The 26,567-nt window shown below is 44.9% G+C and overlaps 1 pseudogene across 1 annotated transcript in view; it reads right to left on the bottom strand.

Moving 5' to 3' along the window:
* LOC146847630 (uncharacterized) overlaps positions 1 to 26,567 on the bottom strand; it is a 79,381-nt pseudogene that overhangs the window by 18,205 nt on the left and 34,609 nt on the right. The window contains exon 2 of the transcript XR_014981136.1: positions 10,529 to 10,574. The product of XR_014981136.1 is annotated as an uncharacterized LOC146847630 (transcript). The remainder of the gene's footprint in view (positions 1 to 10,528; positions 10,575 to 26,567) is intronic.

Genomic DNA, 26,567 nt, shown 5'->3' on the forward strand with positions numbered 1-26,567 from the left:
GACAGCTCACATGCTTCTTTGAGGGTGGATGTCTATGTCAAATGAGGGCTTACTTCTTAGAGTCCAGTCTAGATGCACAACTCACACCTTTGCAGGGGCATAACACCCCCTCACCCGCAGTGCGGGGGGCCCCTAGTCTTCAGAATGTGAAGGGGGCCCCCTCAGCAGAGAGCTGTGTGCGTCTTGCTCTAAAGCAGCTGCAGTGTGCAGCCTCCTCTGCGCTCCTCGGGTTGACCCAGGACTGAAGAGAAACAAAGTAACAAGGTACATTGTTTCTCTTCAGTCAGAGCCAGGCCCAGGCCCAGAAAAAGGATGGGGGTGGGGCCATCAGAGAGAGCTTTCTCCACAGGGCACTGCTCCTCTGAGAAGGGACGAGGCAGCACAGAGCTGACTGGGGCAGGAGAATGTTTGCAGCTCCAGGAACAGGATCTGCTGGGACCCATTGGAAGGTAAACAAGCATTTGCAATGCAATTGGTCTCGCATTTGTGAGAGTTAGCGCTATTGACGTTGTAAAGGGCAATGTATTTTACCTATGCGTTTTCTGTTTGTAGTGGAGTGAATGTGTGTGGTTTGAAGTGGACATATGTGGTTTGGATTGGAATTGTTTGTAGTGGAATTGTGTTGTGTGGATTGGATCTGTGTAAACAAATAATGTGGCATGGTGTGCAGTGTAATTATGTGGTATTGAGTGTACCACAATTATGTGGAGTGGGATTGTGTGTCTTGGAATGGGATTATCTGGAATTGTATTTTGTGTTGTGGGGTGGTATGTAGTGGAGTTTACTTATGTGGTGTGCTTTTAAATATTGTAGCATGATGTGAAATTTTGTGGTGCATATTGGATGTATGTGGTGTGTTGAGTAATTGTGTTGTTGGTTTGAATTATGTAGTTTGTTTTTGAATAATGTAGTGTGGGATGGAAATGTGTAGAGTTGAATTGTGTGACGTGGAAGTGTACGGTGTTAAGTGAAAATTATGTTGATAGGTTTTATGAGGCATGGTGCGAAGTGTAGTTATGTGGAGTGTTGCTACGTGGCATAGACTGGATTTATGTGGAGTGTATTTATGCATTATGGAGTAGAGCTTAATTATGTGGAGGTTAATTATGTGGTGTTGAGTGGCATTATGTGGAGTGCAATTATGTTGTGTGGTGAATTGTGTGGGGATGAATTATGGAATTGTGTGACGTGTGAAATTATGTGGCATGGTGTGGTGTATAATTGTGCGGAGTGGAATTATGCAGCATGTTGCAGAGTTGTATTTTATGGAAGGTATATGTTGTGTGAAGTGTAATTGTATAGGATGAAGTGGAATTATGTGTAGTTGAATCGTGATGTGTGGAGTGTAATTATGTGTGGTTTGGAGTGGTATTAAGTTACGTGGAATGGTATTATGTGATGTGGAATTATGTGGTATGGAGTGAAGTGGAAATATGTGTTTTTTAATTGCTAGGATTGTAATTATGTGGTATGGAATGTTGTAGAGTTAAATTATTTATAGTTGAATTGTGTGGCATGGAATTATGAGATGTTCAAATGTGCTGTGAGTGGTAGAATTAGGTGGCGTGGATTTGGACAAGCTGTGCACGCTAAGGCTTTTATGTCATGGGGTATAAAGTTGATGATTGTCTATTTTTCTTTGTAAAAATAATATGGGCTGTTTCTTTACCTTCCGGTACATTTATGAACAATGTATTAAGCTAAATTGTATTGTTGCATTGTGTGCACATGCAGGGAAGAACTAGTGTCTGGCAGACATGCAAAAAATCATCTTACGTCTCAGTATTAACTTCCACACTTCTAAGCAGTAATTCCAATCCTAGAATGAGTTACCTGTTTGCTTTACAACGACAGTTAGTAAAAAAAAAAAATGCTTTGCAAACCTGTATAAATAGCAAAGGTTTCAAAGGGACTTGTTTTCGTGCACGGTATTGCTTTTCCCAGTTCGCGGAAGGGATACAAAACATCTACAGATTATAATAGGGTTGACAGGATGGTGCGATAGCAGAATAATGATACTTGTGTATCAGGTGTGGACTGCGGGCAGCAAGTGCTTGATACGCTATTTGCATAAGAAAATACTATATTTTTTTCTCGTTATCCTCCATTAGTTGTTGGTAAGGAAGGAGGAAGAGAAGTGTTCACCAACAGTATTCGGTTAGTCTTAGGGAGACAAAGAATGCTGTGGTCTGTGGTAGATGCCGCCCAGAAGGTATATGTATCAGGAGCTTCCAATAAAAGGAAGTGGAAATGCGCTTTAGACGTTGCCGGTATTGATGGCTACTGTGCGGTTGCAGACTTCGCTGGGCTGACAGTGGGTGGGTATATGCTACGTTGTCACTGTATGTTTAATTACATGAATCGCACATTCTCTCCGGTGTTTGTCCTTGGGGTACTTGCTGACTGGTGCTACATATGGTTTGCCTTCAACAGGAGGTATGGTTTAGTGGGGTACATAGTGTAAATTAATGTTGGTGTGAGGAAACAAAAATCGGACCCATTGTACATTTTATATTATTGTGTGCATCATGCAGAGGATGAAAAGTAGCAGGAACGGCTTTGGTGCCGTAGAGGCTAGCAGCAAGAACTGTTTTGGGGTGGTCATTTGAAGAGATTGTTTAACATGTTTTATCTACCACAGTGGCATTGGGGATGGCAGCAGCTGAAAGGCTCTGTCTGTACTGGTAGGCCGTGGTTAGATGGGACCGGCCATCAGTCTTTCTGTCAGTGGTGGACAGGGGAGCAGTGGGCGGCAGTCACGGATTCGCAGTGACTTCCGAGGCGTGGTTTTAAAGGCGGACGGAAAAGCATAACTGTGGGTTTTGTAGGGGTGGGAGTAGAGTGTAATGGATGCGTTAATAGCCGGCACGACGGCAGTGGTCTGTGTTTGGAGGTGGTTAACTGAGAGGGCTTCGCTTGGAGGTGGGTCATCAAGTAGGAGGATGTGTTTGGTGGGCCGGCTGGAGGCAGTGTTATACAACTTTGCTGGAGGGCGCAGCAGCAGTATTTACTGACGTATGTAAATTGCCTGATAACAGGCTGAATGTGACCAATGGAGGAACCAGAATCCTTTTTTGATGGCTGGGGTGAGAAAATGCAGTATGGCAGGTCGCTGGCCAGAGATCTCTTGACTGGCGCGGAAAATGGGGGGCCACCTCCATGTACCTTGCAGGTACTTTCGTTACGCCACTGCACCTTCGTGAAGAGATGGCAGTGAGTTTATTTGGACAGTAAGCGGGAAAGACAGTATGCTCATTGCTCGCACTGAGCAAGGCATCTAGACCTGTGTGAGGTGCTTGGAGATGTTTACCTATGAAAGTCCAAGTACTAAACCCACCCAGATGCCAAACATTGAAAACAAGAAAGCATTTTCACAAGGCAGCCTACAAGAGTAGGTGTCCGTCTCTTTGCTCCATGCTTTCCCAATTGATTCTTGGGTGCTTTGGATCATGCACAATTATTTGTGCAGTTTATGTAGTTCAAACCTGGTCCTTGAGCAAAAGATCTCCTTATCTTAAAGTAGTTACAACGTAGAACATGGAAAATAAATATAGATAAAACAAAAAGGTACCACGCAGACACTTCAATGGCAGTGGATAAAGCGTATACCAGCTAAGGATAATGTACAAATGCGCAATGTTAAAATAGAACAAATTGTTGGATAAACATGGTGTACTGGAAAAAGAAATCAGTGAATTCAAGGTACAAAGGCCAGTAGCAGAAGACCAAGCTCTAGAGACACCATGTAGTAAAAAGTAAAAGAACAGTGATTAAGAGCAGTACTTAGGAGGGAGTTTAGGGTAGAGGGAAAAATGAGCCGGGAATGTCAAAAGAGAAGACAAGGAAAGTAGGAAACCCCAAATATGTACACGACAGAGAAGGGAGTAGGACAGAGGCGGTTAGAGCAACTGCAATTGAAAGAGAATTCAAAACATGCAGTGAAGAAATATCAGGCATCTTGAAAGTTGAAATGATAAGAAAGGGACACATTTGGCCCATATTCTCAAAACCATTGGAAAAGAAGCAGTTTCAGGTCGCAAGACCTGAAGTAAACAGAATATGGAGGGTTGTCTCGTCTGCCGCTTGACATTGGTTCCCTCTGGGGTTGCTCTGCTTCGCTGGCTCATTATTGGCTGGCCATCCATATGCCCCTTCCGTTTTGTGGGAAGCAGCACTAACCAACTACAGTTTAGTTACACTGTAGGTCGGTATCTCTTTCGTTTTGGGACTACTTCATCTTCTCGGTCTCCCCGGCCTCGTAAACAAATGCTTGTTTATTGCGCCGGGACAATGGCAGTAGCTTGTTTGTATTTGCAGCGCGCAATAAGCGCTTTCACTTTCAAACAGCAGCAGTCCCTCACACCACTCGCTTCATAAAGTGAAAGCGCGCACGGTGTGCTACAAATACAAACAAGCGACCGCCATTGCCAGCTTCCAGACAAGGAGCAAAGAAAACCGGAACAACGGCTTTGGTAATGGCGGACGCTTGTATAATTCATTGGCACTAGCGGGGGCGGCATATTTCTTTGCCCCCAGGGCGCTATTGTAGCTAGAGCCAACTCTGACTAAGCACTACATATAAACCCGTTACGAGTGGGTGCACTGCAGCCTGGCCATTTTAATTTTACCAGGGAGACAGCAGCACATTCCAACAAGTACCGAAGCACAGGCGGCCGCGCGGGCACAGCGCGCACCCCGCTCCCAGGCCTGCACCTTGTTTTACACGATTGCTCGGTATATCTGTGCACATGCTGCACCAAAGCAACCGGCAGCTCCAGTCTTCCTGAATCCCAGAGAGTCTCTGGACCCCTAATGGGTGTTTAAGGGACATAGAATGCCAAGCTGGAGATTGGTAAGAGTGGAGGGTAGCCTGTGTAAAAGGTGTGTGGTGATACTGGCAGCTGGAGGTTTGCTAATCCCATGCTGGCGGGGAATGGGGGATAAGGGGCTTCCACCTCAAGCTGCAGAGATTGAAAACATGCATTATGGGATGGTAATTGACAAGGCGTGGGTTTTAACCCTTCTTTCAATGGCGTGGTTGTATCATACCGCGCAGGGAACTTGGGCTGTCAGTTATCAGAGACGTAATTACAGGCATGCAAGGAAGCTCACTACAAGGTTAGAAAAGCGCATCGAAGTGTCTACCCAGCAGTTTTAGGCGCTATATAATTTCCTGATCCAACACAAACATCGTAACACTGACAGCAAGCAGCTGATTTCACAGCGTCTTCTGTGGCATGCGTTCATCAGTTTGGCAGCCGCACTTTCCTTTACAGAGAGGAGTCTGTTGACGACCAAGACCTGCTGCTCCTGCTCAAAGTGCGCCTTTACCGGCTGCTCAAACCTTAAGCGCCTGGTATCATACGGGTATAAAGGTAATCTCTGAAAAATGAAGTCAGTTTAATTTAACATGGTGCAAGTTTGTAATCTAAAATCGCGGTACAGCATAAAGGAGATGATTATTACCCGTAGAGCTCTTTCTTTAAAGTTCTATGTAGGGCGGTGTATTTTTTTATTTTTGAGTAATCTCGCCTAATCTAGGAGTTTATAAACCACAGCAATCATCCAAAAGGGGGTCATTGTGGTAAGGATCACAGACAAGACTGAAACAGGGGCCTCTAACAACACAAATGCAATAGATCTCGCTTTTTAGAAACTTTGACCTATTGGTATTGTAACTGACAATGCCATTTATTATTGCAGGTTTTTTTAAACACATAAACAAAAGGCATTGGCAATTACTATGCCAATAGCTCAAAATCTCGCAATTGCCAGACCTATTGCATTGCAAATGCTTGTTATATATTACAGGACAGGACGTGGTCACAGAGCAGGTGAAAGTGTGTTTCAGAGTCTCCTGGTGCTGCCAGGAATTGACTGAGCATGTATGTGGTTTTTGCTGGAGTCATCACCTGTGCTAAATGCTCTATTTTGAAGGCGGAAGAGTTCAGGAAAAGAGATTCTGCGCTGCACAAGAGTTGCTCACCACCAAGCATTTAACATTTTCTGACAAATAAATAGGTGAAGCCACGTCCCTGCTTTGTGGGTGATGCAAGCCGGCTTTAACTGTGTTATAGCTTCAGTGAGAAGCTGCTGGAGTGTTGACAGCAAAGCAGTAAGGTGGTCTCAGTATTTGCTTCCAGCAGCATAAGTTACTTATGCTCCGGAATAATTTTTGGTCATACTATCTAAATTAGGGGTCTCCAACCTTTTCTGTAGTGAGAGCTACTTCTGCTCAAGGAAAGCTTTCCTGAGCTACTAGCAAATGTTATAACAGTTAAATAGTGACTACAGTACACTCTGACCACCCTAAGCAGGATTATCAGTAGTTACAACCCAAGTATTCCAGGTGCGGTTACCAGCAGAAATGCCGGGAAATCGTTCATTAATATAAAATGCTGCCACCTGACTTATGAAGTAACAACTAAATCTTGACATGCCCTACTGCACAAAGGACATAAGTACAGTAGTAGGTCTCCACAGCTCAAGCTTGAAATATCATTCATTTGTTTCTGAAAATGCACATTTTGTATCAAATACCACTTTCCACTGTGGGCAAACAAACTCAATTTTCCAGTAGAAAACCCAGTGACTGTATATCAGTCATGACCATTATAATGCCAGGTATAGGTAAATGTAGGCCAGTCATGCTCCTAATATTTCAATGAGGGCTGCTAGTATATCACAACTAGAACAAAAATACCCAAAATAGTAAAGGATGACCATTATTATGCCATTGCCACTATTATGCCAGGAACCGGCCCAATTATGTCAGGGATAACACCCTTGTGATGGGGGCTAGCATACACATTTGGTGGTCCTTGACACCAGGGGTAGCTTTCAGGAAGCAAAAGTGTTTAATATGGACGCATATGAATGCTGATAAGTCTCTCAATTTTTTATGGTCTGGATCAAGCCCTCTTCTCCGAATGTCTTTTGTTGATCATGGACCCAACTGGCACATTTTCACTCTGAACCCGGCAGTCCCGCACTTTGGTGGGTCATCACTGGTTACTGCTCAGGGTACTACTGCCGTACTTCTTTTCCACTGTTCACACACATGTTGTGACAGAGAAAGCAGGGACTACAACATGGCCAATCTCCTCGTGGCTTAGTTATATTGAGATCTGATACAGACTGAATACAGTGTTAGTATGCGTTACTGCCCTAGGTTTGGCTGGCCGTCACTCTAAGGGTCTTGACATGAGCGGTGCTGCCTTCTTTAATAGGCACCTAATGTCTGAATTTGATACTGGGCTTGACTTCTCTTCTGAGAGCTACTTTGAAGTTACTGGCGAGCTACCAGTAGCTCCCGAGCTACTTGTTGGAGACCCTTGATCTATATAGATTGCTCACTTGTTTAATATTCCTAGGCAAAAAAATTGGATGTGGAAAATTTTGCAATAGCTAACCTGCTGTAGTAGGTGGCGTTAGCTCCCTCTCAAAATTGGTTACAACAGAGATGTTCCTGTCAATTGTTTTCGATCACTTCGAGGCAGAGACGAGGTCTGCTTACACAGACAGTGAATACGGAATTGAAAAGTACTACATTGGAAACCTTATTATCAATTAGATGCCTGACCTTCCTTTAGATGGGTGGGACCAGTGCGGTATCTGTAGCTAGACAGCGTATCCGTTGCAAAGATCGACACTGAAGGTAAGTTACTTTTCTTTCTGATAGATACTCATCACCTTTGAATTGATACTACTGCAGAACCCCCTCCCAGGTGGTGGGACGGAAGGTGTTGTCAGACCATAAAGTCCTGCAGCATAGAACGGATGAAATGTCCATCTCTTTTCACTTTCAAATCCAAGCAATTACGCTTCATAAATGTGTGGAAGGAATGCACGCCACATGATATCTATGCGGGCACCTCCCGTGGGCAACATGACGGACCATGCGTTTGCTCTGGGTGAGTGAGCCCAGACTCTTTCTAGCAGTTCCTGTGAATCAGGGCATAACACATCTTAATTTAGTGCACGATCCACTGTGACAGAGTCCTCTCTGGTACCTCCTTCACACTGTTTTTTGCACACACATTAATTAAGAAGCAAAAATGTCTCACTTTGAGGTTGACAAAGGCTGTGAGAACAGCCAAAACACTGTTCCTGTCTTCAACTGCTGTCTGCTAATTAAATGCCAATTGCCCAAGTATTCGAGTGCGGGCTTTTCCTTGACATGGAGAAGATTGTTTGTAGTTTTTAAAGGCATTCTGTGGTACCGCCTTCTTCCTGCACGCCACCAAATCCACAAAAGCAGCATATGTATATACGTTTCTGCCTCCTCCTTCCTCTGTGTCCCTCTTCCAACACAACCTTTACTTGTTCTTGGTTCTGATTTCTCTCTTCCTTTTGGTACCTCCCTTATCTCAACCGTTATTTGTTCTAGGTTCTTATTCCTCTCTTCCTTCTTCCTCTGTGTATCTCCTTTATCTTAACTGTTACTCGGCCTGGGTTTTTATTTCTCTCTTCCTTCTTCCTTAATTTTCCCTCCTGTATCTCAAAGAATACTTGTTCTGAGGTTCTTATTTACCTCTTCCGTGTCCCTCCTTTAACTCACCCTTTACTTGTTCTGGGCTCTTATTTCTCGCTTCCTTTTTCCTCCGTGACTCTCCTTTATCTCAACCATTACTTGTTCTGGGTTCTTATTTGTCTCATTCTTCTCCCTCTTAGTCTCTCCTTTAACTCAACCGTTACTTGTTCTGGGGTTCTTATTTTTCTCTTCTTTCTTCCTCGTGTCCCTCCTTTATCTCAACCGTTACTTGTTCTGGGTTCTTATTTGTCTCTTTCTTCTTCCTCCGTGTGTCTCCTTTATCTGAACTGTTACTTGTTCTGGAGTTCTTAATTGTCTCTTTCGTCTTTCTCCGTGTCTCTTCTTTATCTCAACCATTACTTGTTCTGGGGTTGTTATTTCTCTCTTCCTTCTACCTCTTAGTCCCTCCTTTATCTCAACTGTTACTTGTTCTGGGTTCTTGTTTCTCTCATTCTTCTTCCTCTTAGTCTCTCCTTTAGCTCAACCGTTACTTGTCCGGGGTTCTTATTTCTCTCTTCCTTCTTCCTCCATGTCCCTCCTTTATCTCAACCGTTACTTGTTCTGGGTTCTTATTACTCTCTAACTTCTTCCTCCGTATCCCTCCTGTAAATCACCCTTTACTTGTTCTGGGCTCTTATTTCTCTCTTCCTTCTTCCTGCGGGCCCCTGCTTTATTTCAACCGTTACTTATTCTGGGTTCTTATTTTTTCTCTTCTTTCTTCCTCCGTGTCCCTCCTTTATCTCAACCGTTACTTGTTCTGGGTTCTTATTACTCTCTTCCTTCTTCCTCGGTGTCCCTCCTTTAGCTCAACCGTTACTTGTTCTGGAGTTCTTATTTGTTTCTTTCTTCTTCCTGCGGGTCCCTCCATTATCTCAACGGTTACTTGTTCTGGGTTCTTATTTCTCTCTTCCTTTTTCCTCCGCAGGGGTGTGGAATTTATTTAAATATCTACTTGTCCATGGGGCAGGTTGCTTCATAAATCTACTTGTCCTGTAACAAAATCCACTTGTCCCTTTCGTGCTATGTTGTTCGGTGACAATATATGGCAGCAATCTCATTATATAAGAGCTCTTATATAGCCTCTCGGATTATGCCAGGGCTCATACCATAGTACTGTTTGAATACTAGCAATCCCGTTATGTTGCCACGTTTCGGCAGATCTACATACTGGGACTGAAGGTAGGGGTAAACAATAGTTCCAGGGTTGGAATGCCCTTTTAAGTCTGTGCAAACCTACTAACTTGCATGTTTTAAGGGTTTTCAGCAACACTTCTCTAATATTTTCCCATACTGAGAAATGTTGGAAATTTAGTCCTGATAATGGCAGGCGTAAACCTTCTTCCAGAGTTGGGAAAAAAGTAGTTGGAGGGAAAATGAACTTGCAAACAATCAGGTTTTTGCATGAGCAAATCTACACATGCATATTTGCTCATGCTAAAACTCAGTTCACAAATATTTTCTAGGAGGACAATTTTTTGCCCTACTTCTGTAAATTCTTGTGAATTCACGAAAGCCATATAGCTGCACTTATTTCAAGGAAATATACCAAGGGTGCACTTTTGAGACTTTCTTTAATAATTGGGCCACTAATTTGGTCTGGCGTTAACCATGACCTTTTGTGTTTATTAAAATTGTCTCTCTCTGTATCGGCTGGCTTCACTGTGAGTGACAGCATTCTGCTCTTTCACAAGGAGCATAACTGACTGAGAATTATGGAGCTCCGTTTTCTCAGTCAGTTGCGGCAGAGTCAGCACAAGAAGTAAATACCAGATTCCCCTTGTATTTTTTTCCGTGTGTTCAATAAGATAATTTAAGTATTAGGAAGGCTTTAACAACCGCCTAGCTTGTCTAAAGGTTACTAGTGATAACAATAACTGAGAGAAAGAAACAGAGGTGAGCAATCATTTTTCTACCGAGTTTTCCTCTGAGAAACAGTACTCTCCTCAACTGAATTTACAGCAGCACAAGAAGAACAAGAAGGAGAACCATTCTTACCCTGCGAGGCTGCAGTACCACCAGAGCTCCATGGTCACACAAGTACCTGAAACAACAAAGAAATTAAATAAATAAGTAAAGGACATTAATTGCATGCATACAATAGAGGAATGTAACAAGAAAGATAAATACGATTCAACCAAACATTGAGGTTATTCTTGCATATTATAAATTGTAATCATCTAGAAAGAAGAGGGGCGTACAGCTGAAGTAGTAAAGGTCAAATTAAAATATTAAAAAGAGTAGAAGAGTAAGATAGCAACTGTTTAGAAAACTGATTCATGTGTTTTGCAGATAAGGAGAACCCCTGAAGGAGCCTAGTAGACGAGCAGCAGACAGACGAGGCGACAGGAGAGTTTGGCTGTCTCTTCTTCCAATCCCATTCCCCTTTCCCCCTATGGATCAGATCGTCTCCTAGTGAATTTCAGGAGACGTCTGTTCTGGAGTGGGCATTGGGAAATTAGCTGCGTTCTACTTCCACACTGACCAGTGGCTTCCTTGACAAAGATGCACTAAACCACATGGGACCATAATCCCACTAGGCACTTGTCATTAAGAAGGCACATAATACATCAGACCCCACTGCACTAGGTGCTTGTTATGACATCACATAGAACATTATGTTATTTTTAATGTGAGATCACATAAACCAATATGTCATTTACAATATAACTTTGCTTAAACCACTTAGTTATTGTCAATATAGCTCTTAGTTAGCCTGTACCCCAATAAAAGTAAATTTTACCAAAACAAAATGCAATACTGAAAACCTCCCAACACCTTTGGTAAAGCAAACCTACCTTACATGCTGAATAGCATATAGCCCCAACATAAGTGAGCTTGGAAATGAGTGAAACTGTGAGGGAGTTGATGATTTTGGGATCCCCCCTAACCTAGGGCGAGGACCAAGCAGATGACTTAAACACAAAGAGCACCTCATGTTGAACTATTTGGGGATGGTCCCATCCTCCTAGGACCACCCCAAGCAAAGTTATGGGCAAAAATACAATAGAAACCAAAGGCCCGCAAAGAATTATGGGGCGAGATTCCCAAGTGCAGTGAATATTATAGTATCGGCTCTCCCGTTGAGCCGGAGAAAGACGCTGCCCTTCAGGAATAGTTTCCTCTGGGTCTGATGGAGGTGCCCATCCCTCCGGGCACCTCAATAGTTATCCTTGGTGGAGACCAGCACAGGGAGCCCACCCACGGCTGTCCTCGCCTCCCGCTCCCCCCCGGACACAGGCACCTGGAGCACGGAGAGCGGACAACGTGGGGGAGTCAGCTGCCCTCCCCTGTCCTTACTCTCGTTTCAACATCAGAAAGCACACAGGGGTCCGGGGATGGGGTCCCGGCCCCCTTTACTATAAGTCCGCCCGGGGGATGGGGTCCCTGGACGAGATGGAGGCACGGGGAGGGGGGACACACCACGACCTATCCCCCAACATAACATGTTAGCTCAGCAGCTCTCCCCCGGGCCCTGGACCACCCCAGGGAATCCAATCGAATGGCAATGGAGCTCCACGCGCTCCAGGTGAGGAAAAGTCAAAGGTTACCAAACTTTAAAAGGGCATAACTTTGGGCCCCGTTTGGCTGATGTGGACGATCTTGGGCTCGTTTTACTCCTGGCGAAGAGCTCTATCCACTAGGGTAATTTGCAACAACCTTCTTTACCACTAACGTGGTGCAGTCTTCCAAAAACTGGTCCTCCTGACTCCCTGCACCAGTTCTCCTTTATCATTTTGTTGGGGGGGACAGAAGAGTCCAAGGTTTCCCCCAACTGGTCCTCAGGGATTGTAAGGGGGCCAGTGCACACAAGCCCTTGGGGATTCTTCATAAGCAGGATACCACAGCAGGGCAAAAAGAGTCAGTCCTTTTCCTCCACCGCAGACAGAAGCAACAACTGCCGGCCAACCCACCCCTCACTCAGAAAAGGTAGCACTCCTCAAACAGTCTTTTCGCTCTTCTTCTTGGCAGGGTCCTCTTGATCCTTGATGTAATCCTAAGTCTTGGGGTTTTTGGTCTAATACTTATACCCCCAAATGTCTTTGCTCTCTTTGTGGCAAGGGTCTCTGAACCCAGTCAAACCAGTTCTGCATTCACTGGTGCAGCATGACCTCAGGGGGCGGAGACAACATTGTGCAAAAGGAGACACAGCCTATTCAGATGTAAATAACTCTCCTCCCAAAGGTGTTGGCCTAACAGCTAGGGCAGTCGACCTAGAATCTGAGGAACTGGGTTTGAGTCTCGGCAATGAAGCTGAACATCCTGTGATTCTGGGCAAATCACTTAATCTCTCAGTGCCTAACAAAAATGAATGTGTCCTCATGTATTGCAACTGGTGCTATATAAAACGCTCTGATACCCGATTCGGGTCAAGTTCACGCTATATAAAACTCTGTTAAAAAAAAAAAATCAATCATGGGTTTGTTAAAGCGCGTCTACCCACCCGTAAGGGTCTCAAGGTGCTGGTGGGGAGGGCGCAGGGTCTTGTCCATCAAGGAGGAGGTCTATCGAAGCGCCATGTTTTGAGGTCCCTCGTGAAGTTGGGAAGTGATGTCGTCTGTCTGAGGTGGAGCGGGAGGGCGTTTCAGGCTCTGGCCATGAGGAAGGAAAAGGAGCGGCCTCCCGATCTGGACTTCCTGGTGCGAGGTACCACAGCGTTGGAGAGCTGGGCTGATCGTAGAGTCCTTTGGGGTGCGTGGAATGTCGGCTATTCAGGTATGCTGGTCCGGTGTTGTGGAGGGCTTTGTGTGCGTGGGTGAGGATCCTGAAGGTGATTCTTGCCTCGATGGGGAGCCAGTGGAGTGTGTGCAGGTACTGGGTGATGTGGCAGTGTCGTGGCAGGTTGAGATCTGGCGGCGGCGTTCTGGATGTTTTGAAGCTTGCGGTGAGGTTTTTGTTGATTCCGGCGTAGAGAGCGTTGCCGCAGTAAAGTCTGCTGGTGACGAGGGCGTGAGTGACTGTCTTTCTGTGTTCGAGGGGGATCCATTTGAAGGTCTTGCGTAGGAGGCGGAGAGTGTGGAAGCAGGAGGATGCGACGGAGTTGATCTGGCGGTCCATTTTGAGTCCAGGATGATTCCTAGGTTGCATGTTTGGTCCTTGGGGGTGGGTGGGCTTCCAAGGACGGGGGGCTACCAGGGCCGGGGTGTGGGCCCATGATGAGTACTTCTGTTTTGTACGTGTTGATTTGTAGACAGCTGCTCCTCATAAATTTGGCGACTGCCTCCATGCCTTCTTGAAAGTTGTGTTTGGCTGCGTTGGGTTAGTTGGATAGGGAGAGGATGAGTTGGGTGTTGTCTGCGTTTGAAACAATGTTGAGTCTGTGGGTTCTGACGATGGGGCGAGCAAAGCAATGTAGATGTTAAACAACGTGGGGCTGAGGGAGGATCCTTGGGGGACTGCGCAGGTGGTCGGTGTAGGGTCCGAGAGGAAGGGAGGGAGTCTGACCCGCTGCGTTCTGCCAGTGAGGACCACCACTCTAAATGCAGACCAGGTATAGTCAGCCCTGTGCGGAGTCACCCAGGCAAGGCAGGGCACACCTCAACCCCCTCAGTGACTGTCTAGAGTGAATCCACATCTCAGCTCCTGTCACACACACACCAGACGCTGAATCCACAAACAGCCAGAGGCCCACAGAATAGTGATGTAAGAAAATGCTCACTTTTTAAAAGTGGCATTTTCAAACACAGGATTTAAAAAACACCTTTACCAAAAGGTGTGTTAATTAGTTCGGAGTCCAGAGTCCAAACATGATTTTCCTATTTTGTCCCTAGGGAAAGTTACACATGTAAACATGGTACTGTGCAAACCCATTAAAAGCCTATGAGACAGATAGCCTTTCAACAGTGAAAAATGAAATACAGTGTATTTTACTATCAAGACATGTCATACACTAGTACATGTCCTACCTTTCACAAACACTGCACCCTACCCATGAGGGTACCTTGGGCCTACCTTTGGGGTGCCTTACATGTAAGGAAAGGGAAGGTTTGGGCCTGGCAAGTGGGTGCACTTGCCAGGGCAACATGGCAGTTTACAAACTGCATGCACAGACACTACAGTGGTAGGTCTGAGATACATTTACAGGACTACTCACATGGGTGGCACAACAAGTTCTGCAAGCCCACTAGTAGCATTTGATTTACAGACCCTGGCACACATCATGCACTTTACCTGTAAATCAAATATGCCAATCATGGATAACCAATCATTGTCACAATTTACACAGAGAGCATATGCACTTTAGCACTGATCAGTAGTGGTAAAAAGCCCAGAATCCTATAGCCAACAAAAGGTAAAACCTGTCAAAAGGGCCAGGTCTAACAGTGGGGGAACAGATGAAGAGGAGGTGGAGACTGAAAGTGGAGAGGAGGGAAATAAGAAAGGGAGAAATGAATGGCAAAAGATGGTGCATTAATAAATGAATGAAGTTTTGTAGGGTGCACTACAATGGCGCTGAGAGCTAGACTAGACACAAGGTGTGCATCACCTAATGAGAGCTAAACTAGATGCAAGGGTACGCTTCACCTAATGAGAGCTAGACTAGACACAAGATATGCTTCTTTTAATGAGAGCTAGCCTAGACGCAAATGTTCACTTCACTGAAAGAGAGCTGCTTGACACAAGTGTACGCTTCATCTAACGAGAGCTAGAATAGACAAAATGGTAAGCTTCATCTGAAGAGAGCTAGACTAGACAAAAGGGTTCGCTTTATCTAATGAGTGGACATTTTTCTGCTCTTAACTTTCCTCTGTGTGCCTGCAGCCTGTTCCCATACACGTCTGGGCTGGGTGACAGTTATACTTTGTGCATTCCCTCTAGACAGCCACAAACACAGGAAGGTGGGGCTCATCTGCATTCTGATGGGTCTTCCAGGGCAGAGAGGGATGGGAGGGTCTGACACACTTCACTAGGTAGTGTACTGTCCACACACAAAGCACTAACGTATCGCCCACCCCACAGATAGCCTGGCAGACAGGACTGGGTTGAAAGGGATCCCTGTGCACTTCAGAGAGCTACTTTGAAGTCACCTCCTACTTCAAAGGTACTATTGGGTAGAAGTACTGAGGCTCTGACCGTACCAAATCAATACACAACTGGACCTGGGAGGAACTCTGCTGGAGTGAAGACTATTGTACTCTAAGGATTTCCACTTTGCCTTGACTGACTGTTCTGAGGAACTGCTACTCAGCTTTGCTGAGCTGCCCTGGTGCTTGCTGATCTCTGCCCTTCTGAGGACAACGACTGGACCTATCTCACTTGAACCCAGAGTGACTCCAAGGGCTTGCTTCCTGTTTTCTAAAGTCGCAGGGACACAAAAGACTGCCTGCAAACCTGCTGGTGCTGCTGGACTCTGCAATCTGTGAGTCCTACCCTTGCCTGAGGGGCCCCCTCCAGTCCTGGGCCTCAGAAGTGGGTTCTGCTGCTGTTTTCTACAAAAACCAACTCATCATGACTGCTGCGCCGGTTGGAACCGACAAATTGCTCTCTGATGCTGGCGCAGAGGCTGTTCGACAACAGAGGTTTCACAGCCTGCGAGGCCCGACAACAAAGCTCTGCACTGCTTGACGACGACATAATGGCTTCATCTCTACGGAGCTCAACAACGACGCAGTAACCCACTGCGTGAATCAGAACCGACAAACTGTCCTCTTGACATCGACACTTGCTTCATCCAAGGTACTGTTTCAGCTGGACCTGCATGGGTTCTGTAGTCAACCTGCCCTCCTTCGTGGTCGGCCTGAACTTTGGATTTGTACCGGTCCCTCACCACCTCAAGTAACTTTTTGACCGATAGTGAATTCTAAGCACTATTTTTGCATTTATTCTTTAAAAATTCATATCTCAACTACTACTGGTTGAATTCTTTTCGTTTTGGTCTTGTTTTACTAGGATAAATATTTTCTATTTTTCTAGACCTGTGTGAAGCCTTTTTGGGATACTTTTGTTGTGTTACTGTTTGTGTTGCATAAATACATTACACATTGCCTCTTAAATTAAGCCTGTCTGCGCTGTGCCAAGCTACCAGAGGGTGAGCACAGGTTAATCTAAAGTGTGTATCTAGCTTAACCTGACTAAGATTGTGGTCCCTGCTTGGAGTGGATTGAAACCTCTGCCAACTAAAGAACCTATTTCTAACACCAATCTTTTTGGAGCACATACACTTCAAACTGCGAATCTCAGCAATAATCACCCTGAAAGGAGCCCTCATCTACTGCCCGGCTGAACCACGAGCTAACTACACCGACAACATTGCAGATTTCGTCACCACTCTCACAATCAACACCAAAGTCTACATCCTACTAGGAGACCTCAACTTCCACCTGGAAGACTGGAGCAATCCCAGCTCAATCGCACTCCCTCAAAGCCCAGGAAACCTCTGACTAACAACACGTTGCTGGACCAACACACTCCACCAGACACACCCTTAAACCCATTTTCACCACTATCAACGGCATCAAAATCACCACTACTACGCCTCTGACCTGGACCAGCACGCAATCATCCACTTCCAAATCAACATCACCTGTCAAACCAAACCCGCAACCACCAGCATGGCCAAACACAGCTGGAACAGCATCTCAGAATCAAACTGGTCCCTCACCCTGCCCATGAACTAGCCAAATCCCACCGATGACCTAAACCGCAACATCAGAGAACTCAACAAGTGGATAACAGACTGCGCAAACTCCCTGGTACTCCGTAAACACAACAACTAAAAGAGAACCCAGAATCAGGCCAGCTGGTACACTGAGGAACTCTGCTCAACCTAACAACACAGCAAACAACTGGAAAGAAGATGGAAAACAAATCACAAAGAAACAGACAAGGACACCTACAAATCTGCACCAAGACACTACCACCATCAGATGAGTAGATCCATAGAAGACAACCCTGGCAAAGCTCATAGAAAACAACTCTAATAGCTGAAAATAAATCTTTGTAATTGCCAAAGACTACACTGCATCCACCACAATCAGCATCTCCCGCTTGCAAGACCTATTCAATAACCTATGGGAATTGTTCAGCAACAAAATCGAAACCATCTACAACAATTGTGAGCCTCAACTGAACCACGACCGCCTCGCTTCCATCCTACCCAAATAAAAACCCCCAATTGTGAGCCTCAACCGAATCCCGGCAGCCTCACCTCCAGCCTACCCAAAAAAAAAACGTAAACATCCAGACTACATGGAAAACTATCACTACAGAAGAAACAACCAACATCATGAGAACCATCCACTCGAGGGCACTGACATCCCCAGGCCCCCACCACATCTACAACAGGGGCACCTCCCTAATCAGTGAAGTGCCCACCCTCATCCTGAACACCTCTATTATCACTGCAACATTCCTGGAGGCCTGAAAACATGAAGGGTTCAATGCACTACTAATAAGACCTTCGGAAGACCCTACCAAGCTAGAAAACTATTTGCCAGATCTCCCCATTACCCTACCCAGCAATGGTCATGGAGTAAGCCTTCACACAGCAACTCACCCACACATTCAACATACACAGCTCCTTGACACCAAGCGATCAGGTTTCAGACCGATTCACAGTACCGAAACCACCGTCATCGCACAACAGATGACATCAGGATGGTCCTCAACTGAGGAGAAACAGCATCCTGCCCGACCTCTCATCTGCCTTTGACACAGTCTCCCACTCCACCCTGATCAGAAGACTACATGAAACAGGCATCCAAGGACCCGCACTCACCTGGATCTGCTCCCTTTTCACAGGAAGAACACAAAATGTCAGCATGCCACCCTACACATCAGAAGCCAAGAACCTCATCTGCAGAGGCCCCCAAAGATCCTCTCTCAGCCCAACCTTGCTTAACACCTACATGACCCCACTGGTCAATCTCATCAGATCGAAAGGCATCAAAATATTTTCCTACGTAGACGACACCCAACTGATACTCTCCCTGACGGACAGGATTCTCGTGACAATAAACAACTTCGCCACCTACATGACCATGTTAGCCACCTGAATGAGATGCAGCGAGTGGTGATCTTCAGAAAGAAAACAGTTTGGGATTCCACCTGGTGGTCGGTAGACCTCAGCTCCACACCAACCACCACTGCACACACCAGAAACGTAGGAATCATCCTAGGTGACAATCTCAACATGGCAGCCTAGGTAAAATGGTGACCTCCACCTGTTTCCACATCCTAAGGATTCTGCAAAAAATCTTCAAGGGGCTACCAGAGGACACCAGACAGTCCCTGACAACCAGCAGATTTGACTGTGGCAACACACTCTACGCAGGAATTACCAAACAGCTCTGAACTGGCTCCAAACCATCCAAAGGTCTGTTGCAAGACTCATCCTCAATCTACCTACCTGCACCCACATCACTCCACAACTCAAGGAACCTCACTGGCTCCCCATACACAAACACACTCAGTTCAAACTCCTCACATAAAAAGCAGTACACAAAATATGCCCTGTCTACCTCAACAGCCACTAAACTTTCAGGAACCTCTGCTCAGCCGGATTCTCACTAGCACATATGCCCTGCATACACAAAACAGAGCTGAAGGTTGCGATTTCGCGTACATCCACCGCAAAGCATGGAACTACCTCCCACAGCACATCAGAGCCTCCTAATCACTTCTTAAGTCCTGCAACGAGCTGAAGGCCGGGAGACAGCCGCCTTCCCATCTGCCAAGTGCCTGAATGCCCTCATGGGTGCTTACCATGCTATACAAATAGACATATAATAGCATAACATAACAATGAAACATTGCCTGATTCAGATGGTATGGACATTTGTCCAACTTATACGGATGGCTGTATGAGTAAGTTTCTGTATAAAGCTAGTAGCCCTGAGCAAACAATACAGATCACAGATACAATGCTGATTATCCCAGAACTAGAACTACTTGCAGCATTGGTAAGTTGTGCCAAAGATGGCTATCGAAGGATAGTTTGAGTGCTGTGAACACACCAGTCAAATCTCAATGGAGATATAGATTTAAATGATTTTCTCATAGGATTACATTCTGAGAAATATAAAAGATGTGTTGCCACCAGAGGTGGCTGGTAAAGTGTAAAAGTGGTGGGGCATACAATGATTCCTTTAATTCTCAGAGAGCAAGCACTATTTTTTGAGAGTGGGACCAGGCTAAACATGGTTTCATTGAGAAAGACTGGTCTTAAAGCTTACAGGCTACATACAATGCACCTTTAGCCTCTACCCAAACGGAAAAATCATGCTTGCATGCAAAATAAAAGTAATCATTTCAAACCCCACCACTTTTACATTTCACCACATGCTGCTGGTTGCCACATTGACCTATGCTGCAGTAAAAGAGGAGCAGGCATATTCTGGGAGGGAAGCTTCTGGGAGAATTTGAGACACTAATTATGAAGTAATAAATTTGACCTTTAAAGTAATTTACAATGCTTATCAAACCCTTTCTAAGCTGATTTACTCCATTTTAACAATCATACCCTTCGCTCTGAATCTGTTAAAGGAAGACTTGAATTCTTTACAAAATGAGTAGGTGCAAATGTGAAGGCTAATACAACTAAATTGGTGATAAACACTCAAAATGCATAAAGTCTTCTGGACGCTTATCAACTTCTCAGTTTTCTTCCTCCTGAACAATTACAAATCAATGAAGATAATGAGCTACAAGAAAGAGACAATCTATAATTTACATGAGAAACTACAGAGTTCTTTCTTTGCCAATTACGACTTTTCACTTCTAGGATTGCTAAAAAACATAACTCACTTATGTGGTATTAAAGTGTGCACAATACTTTACTAGAACACATCTGGGCTACTCAACAAAAGACAATTCTGGTTTCATTAGCACATCTGCATGCACTAATCTGCAAGAACACTAACCTCTCTGTGATTCTCTGATGGTCCACATCTCTTGTAACACTTTGAAGCCCTGTCTTGATTGTAAACTCTTCACTGCACCGGATCTTTTAATTTCTTCTTATCTCACACTCCCAGGATATATTTTTTACATAATTAGAACCACAGTCCTATTGTAGATTGACCACAGATTTTGTAGGATTGAGATTCAGAGTTAATGGAAGCAGAGGGGTGTGAGCGAAATTAGACAGGCTGGGTTTATCCTTTTGACAAGCAAATTTCGCCCCTGCATTCAGAGCATTATCCCTATTTGATCTGTTAGGGTTTGTGTCAAATGCAAGGTCATTTAACACAATAACAGGCTTCTTTTTTGGCTAAGATAGTTTACCTAAATGAGAGAAGAGAGAAGGGTTTGGCAAGTTATTACAAAGCCATATTAAAAATCTGAATAATGTTGCAATTTTTTCTTACAGTTTGTTTAATGGTTGAAATAGCTACCACTGTACTGATCGAACAACAAGTGGAATGGTGCACCTGTAAGCAAATTAATCAATGAGTCTTTAGGTCCATTAGAAAGTTGCTGCTTTATTCAAATTCAGTAACCAAAGTCGTAAAATCCAATCAATAAAAGCATCCAATCAACGTGTTTCGTTCAAGCAGTCTTGAACTTCATCAGGGCTTGTATTCATATGTTGTTGTATATCAATTTGGCTTATATCTGGTCCATCAATTATTTTCTATATTTGTCATTCATCATCGTAAATGTCTGCCATAATCACTACTAGTTTATTATGGGGATAATTGTCACCCCCTAATCCAATACCTGAATCCGTATTGTGAAACAAAAACACAGCGTCCGGCTTTGTTGCTCTGTCAAGATTTCGTCTGCTTCTGCAGTAATACCAAACAACGGCTGGTATTGGAAGAGGAGTGCACCGTACCGTACTATTTCGAACTATAGTTGAGGTGCAGTGGCGAGGTCCGCCGTTGCCTGTTTTTCTGTAAGCTACCACTATACTGTTTTCAGCACTAGAAAAGTTAGATTTTTTTCCAAAATAAAATCATTTGAAATATTCCTTAGTGCTTATTCTTGAGTGTGTCTATTAATGCTGAAAGGGAGTTTAGAATCTGATATTTATCCCTGTGAGTTTCACAGGACTGATTGTTGCCGGGAAAGTGTTCCGGTCATTTAAATACAGTGACATATAGGTTACAGTCCACCAGGTTCTCAATCTCAGAATTGATATTTTGACTGAGTCTGTATTTGCCAAAGGGCGTTGGGTTCCCACAGTAGAACCATACTCTGGAACTTTAAGAAAATGCAATTTTATGGAAACACCATTTGGGACCTTTACTCGTTGTCGGTATCCATGCGGCGCACCAATCAGCGATTCCTTTAAGAGATTACTTCATAATCAGAAATAAAAAATTACCATTTTGGAGAGAAAGAGCATTTACACATGTACACAGAAACATATTAACTATGATTTAGTAGAGAGAGTGTTACCAGGTGACAAATTCAGAGCACATCATCAAGAAATAATAAACTCTACACACACATATGCACACAGCACACACACAAAAATGGGTAAAACTATAAGATAACCTTAACTTAACCTCAACAATAAAAGTCCAACAGGGCACAAGGGGAACTAGTTATTCAACCCTGGTTCAGACTAGTTCAACTTAAAATACTGCAGAGGTCATACTACTCATGCACTCTTTTACATAGGATTGGGGTGACGAACACATCGCAGTGCATCGGGGGTGGCGCCCAAGCGGGCACCTTCTTCCATATCTTGTGGGAGTGCCCAGTGATCCAGGGCTTCTGGTGGCAGGCGACGAGGGTGATGTCCCGGGTTGTGTCCATACAGATGCCTCTCGATGCCAAATGGCTTTTATTAGCGATGCAGTCGGAGAAGGTTTAGTCTTGGTATACAAAGATTTGGTTGACAATGCCAGTCGGAGTGGCAAAATGCAATGTCGTAAGACGATGATGTGCGAGTCTCCCTCTGTGTGTTGCAGATTGAGAGATGGACCTTGATTGGAGCCAAAGGGTGGAGGAAGAGGTCTATCTAGGCAAGGGATGCCCCAGAAAGTGGGACAAGGTGTGGGGAGCCTGGTGAGAGTTCAGGGACACTGATATGGTGACAGACTGAGGGGACAAAATTTAAGCTGTGCAATTTATTGTACTATGGATGTTGTCTAACCTGGTATACCATAAGGCCGTGAAAGTGCCAGAGGGGATTTAAGGTTCAATGCTTGTTACTCTTATTGTGTGCTAACTTCAGTGCAGTACCAGATTCTCTTGACTACTGTTTCTCTCCACCCTACATTGTATGATAAGCATTTGTTCAATAAAAAGATTTATTAGAAAAATAAAAAACAATAAAGTACATAGCTTTCCCAAGAGCACAAGAAGTAAATACTCAAATGGTAGAAAAATTGCAAACCCTCTCAAAGTCTAAAAACCTCCAGAGGTTTCCGACGGGGCCACAAACTGAGTTGACAGAAGGAACCTATGAAAAGAAATCTCCCGCTTCTATCTCTTCTGGACCCCAAAACATTGTGTGCAGACCAGATCCACATACCCTGTTTCTGTCCCAGAAGAAGAAAAGGAGATGAAGAGACTATGGATCTCGCCATTTTGGTTCTCGCTCCATTTGTTAGAGTGGCGCTCCCTCGAAATCCCACCACTTGCCTGGCCAGTCTAATGGGCCCTCAAGTGATTCACTATTAGACACAGGTTGTAAGTAGTCGGCTGTGAGAGATTTTTGTTCAACCTAACCAGATATTTCCACGATTAAGTGCGTCCTTGGCAATTCTAGAGAGTAACAATCAGTACAGGTAAGTGTTAAAAGTGGGGTTAATGTCCAGGTGCAGCCTTAAATAAAAGGGACCCCAAACCTCCCAGAAATGATCGATACTGGAACAGAGAATCCCCAATTTGATTAGTTAACAGAGGAGCAGGTATGTAACCACATTTCTTCATGTTAAAGGAAGCTCCCTTTGCAAGAAAATAAATATCTGGATCTGTTACCGCGCTTATTCCGTCTAGAAATGATCTAAGACAGGAGAAAAAAGACCCTCAAGAATGTCCCTCTTGTCTTACCAAAAAGCCATGAGGAGATGAGAGAGATTTTATTGAGGCCCAAAGAGATGCCAGTAACCTCCAACATGTCAGGGATCAAGCTAAGAAGTAGCAGGAAGTGAACAGGTGGAGCCTTCTTCTCTGATCTGGAAGAACCGTCTACACTGAATGGCTAAACCAGGGGCCCCTCTACAGCTGCAAGAACCACAAACCTTTCAAGAACAAGTGCTCTTTTTGGCTCAAACTCACCTAGTGCAGGACACTTCGGACCTGTGAAAATACGAAAAACATTTCTGCTTACTTTTATTGGCTAGGTATGTGTGGGCAAATCAAGAAAGATTTTCAGGAATGTCCTCCATGTCAGAATAGTAATCCCTAGAAAGTTCCTAAGGCACCTTTGCAGAGGATGCCAGACATTCATGTTCCATTCCAAAGAGCCTTGATGGATCTGGCTCGTCCACTCTTACATTCGAGCAACGGATATCAATACATTCTACACATTGTCAACTGCACCACACGGTGTCCTGAAGCAGCTCCCCTTAAACAGGGATGACAGCCCGCACTATCATAGAGATATTCCCTCAAGCAGGCTTCCCCCAGGAGATCCACAGTGATCGAGGCAACCCGTGTATTCCCAAACCCTTGGGAATGATTTGTTAGGACTTAGGCAATGACGTGCGCTCCTCTGCTTATCATGGCTCGCTAGGATCTTACAATGGCCCCTTAAAGTTACCCCTTAAAAGGACCTGTGCCATGCTGGGTGAGCACTGGATGAGATGCTTCTATCGGCTTTGATTGGTGTCTGTTGACAAATCGAAGATAATGTTTGATTTGCCTCTTTTGAACTGCTCTTTGGCAGAAAACCACAGGCATTACTAGAATTCTCTAGAGAAGCTAAGGTTCAACAACATGATGAAGGCAGATAGAAGCTCGCCCAATGACACAGTCAGGTGGGGAAACTTAGAGAATTAATATGAGCAAGTTTACAGAAAGACTAGAGTAGACAACAAGCTTCTTATGGCAAAATGGCTATACTTCCGGATTTTCAACAAGGAGAGTGGTAGGGGGGCACGAACCTTATGGAGTTACTAAAAGAGTCAGCTCAGTTACCGGACAATTGGAGATTTCAGGATAAAAGAATGAAACACAGGTGTACAATATAAACCACTTAAAAATAGAAATGATCCCTGCCTCCCTCAATTCCTTGTAATCTTGTAGAAGAGGAGGATTGGTTAAGAAAGTGTGTGGCGGGGGCCCTACACAGTCAGACCAGGGTGAGAACTACAGGGGGATTCCAGCCCCAAAAACATTTGCATCTTTCCAAATCAGACTAGTGTCCAACACTGGCCTCGGTACCGGGCCAAAAAAGGGAGAACTGTTTCCGGGAACACAAGGGCCTGCATAGCGTAGTACAGTGCAGTGTGCCAGATTCACATCCATAACATAAAACAAATCAGTGCAGTGTTCAGGATTTACATACATAGCGTAGTACAAATCAGAGAAGTGTGCAGGATTCACAGACAGTGTAGTACAAATCAGAGAAGTGTGCAGGATTCACAGACAGTGTAGCACAAATCAGTGTAGTGTGCAGGATACACAGACAGTGTAGTACAGATCAGTGCAGTGTGCAGCATTCACATACATAGCGTAGTACACATCAGTGCAGTGTGCCGGATTCACATACATAGCATAGTACGAATCAGTGCAGTGTGCAGGATTGACATACATAACATAGTACAAATCAGTGCACTGTGCAAGATTCACAGATATAGTGTAGTACAACTCAGAGCAGTGTGCAGGATTCACAAACATAGCGTGGTACAAATCAGTGCAGTGTGCAGGATTCACAGACAGTGTAGCACAAATCAGAGCAGTGTGCAGCATTCACAAACATAGCGTGGTACAAATCAGTGCAGTGTGCAGGATTCACAGATATAATGTAGCACAAATCAGAGCAGTATGCAGGATTCACATACATAGCATAGTACACATCAGTGCAGTGTGCAGGATTCACAGATATAGTGTAGCACAAATCAGAGAAGTGTGCAGGATTCACATACATAGCATAGTACAAATCAGTGCAGTGTGTAGGATTCACAGATATAGTGTAGCACAAATCAGAGCAGTGTGCAGGATTCACATACATAGCGTAGCCCACATCAGTGCAGTGTGCAGGATTCAGACATAGAGTAGTGCATATTAGTGCAGTATGCAGGATTCACAGACCTAGCATAGTACACATCAATGCAGTGTGCAGGATTCACAGACATAGTGTAGTACAGTGCAGTGTACAGGATTCACATACATAACATAGTACAAATCAGTGTACTGTGCAGGATTCACAGACCGTGTAGTACAAATCAGTGCATTGTGCAGGATTCACATACATAGCGTAGTACAAATCAGTGCAGTGTGCAGGATTCACAGATATAGTGTAGCACAAATCAGAGCAGTGTGCAGTCAATCAATCAATCAATCAATCAATCAAGTCATTTGTATCGCGCACTACTCACCCAGAATTGTCTCAAGGCGCTTGGGGAAGGGGGTCTGCTACTGCTCGAACAGCCAGGTCTTGAGCTGTTTCCTGAAGGCGAGGTGGTCCTGGGTCAGCCGCAGGTGGGTGGGCAGGGAGTTCCATGTCTTGGCCGCAAGGTAGGAGAAGGATCTTCCTCCGGCGGTGGCTTTCCGAATGCGCGGCACGACGGCGAGGGCGAGGTTCGCTGAACGTAGCTGGCGGGTGGGCGCGTAGAAGGTCAGTCGGTCGTTGAGGTACCTTGGGCCCTGGTCGTGGAGGGATTTGTGTGCGTGGGTGAGGAGTCTGAACGTGATCCTCTTGTTGACAGGGAGCCAGTGTAGGTCTCTCAGGTGGCTCGAGATGTGGCTGCGTCGGGGGACGTCCAGGATGATTCGGGCGGAGGCGTTCTGGATGCGCTGGAGTTTCTTCTGAAGCTTGGCTGTGGTTCCGGCGTAGAGGGTGTTTCCATAGTCCAGTCTGCTGGTGATGAGGGCCTGGGTGACCGTCTTCCTTGTCTCTGTCCGAATCCATTGGAAGATCTTGCGGAGCATGCGGAGTGTGTGGAAGCAAGATGAGGAGACTGCGTTGACTTGT

This window comes from Triturus cristatus, chromosome 4_1 (assembly GCF_964204655.1).
Source record: "Triturus cristatus chromosome 4_1, aTriCri1.1, whole genome shotgun sequence".
NCBI lineage: Eukaryota > Metazoa > Chordata > Amphibia > Caudata > Salamandridae > Triturus > Triturus cristatus.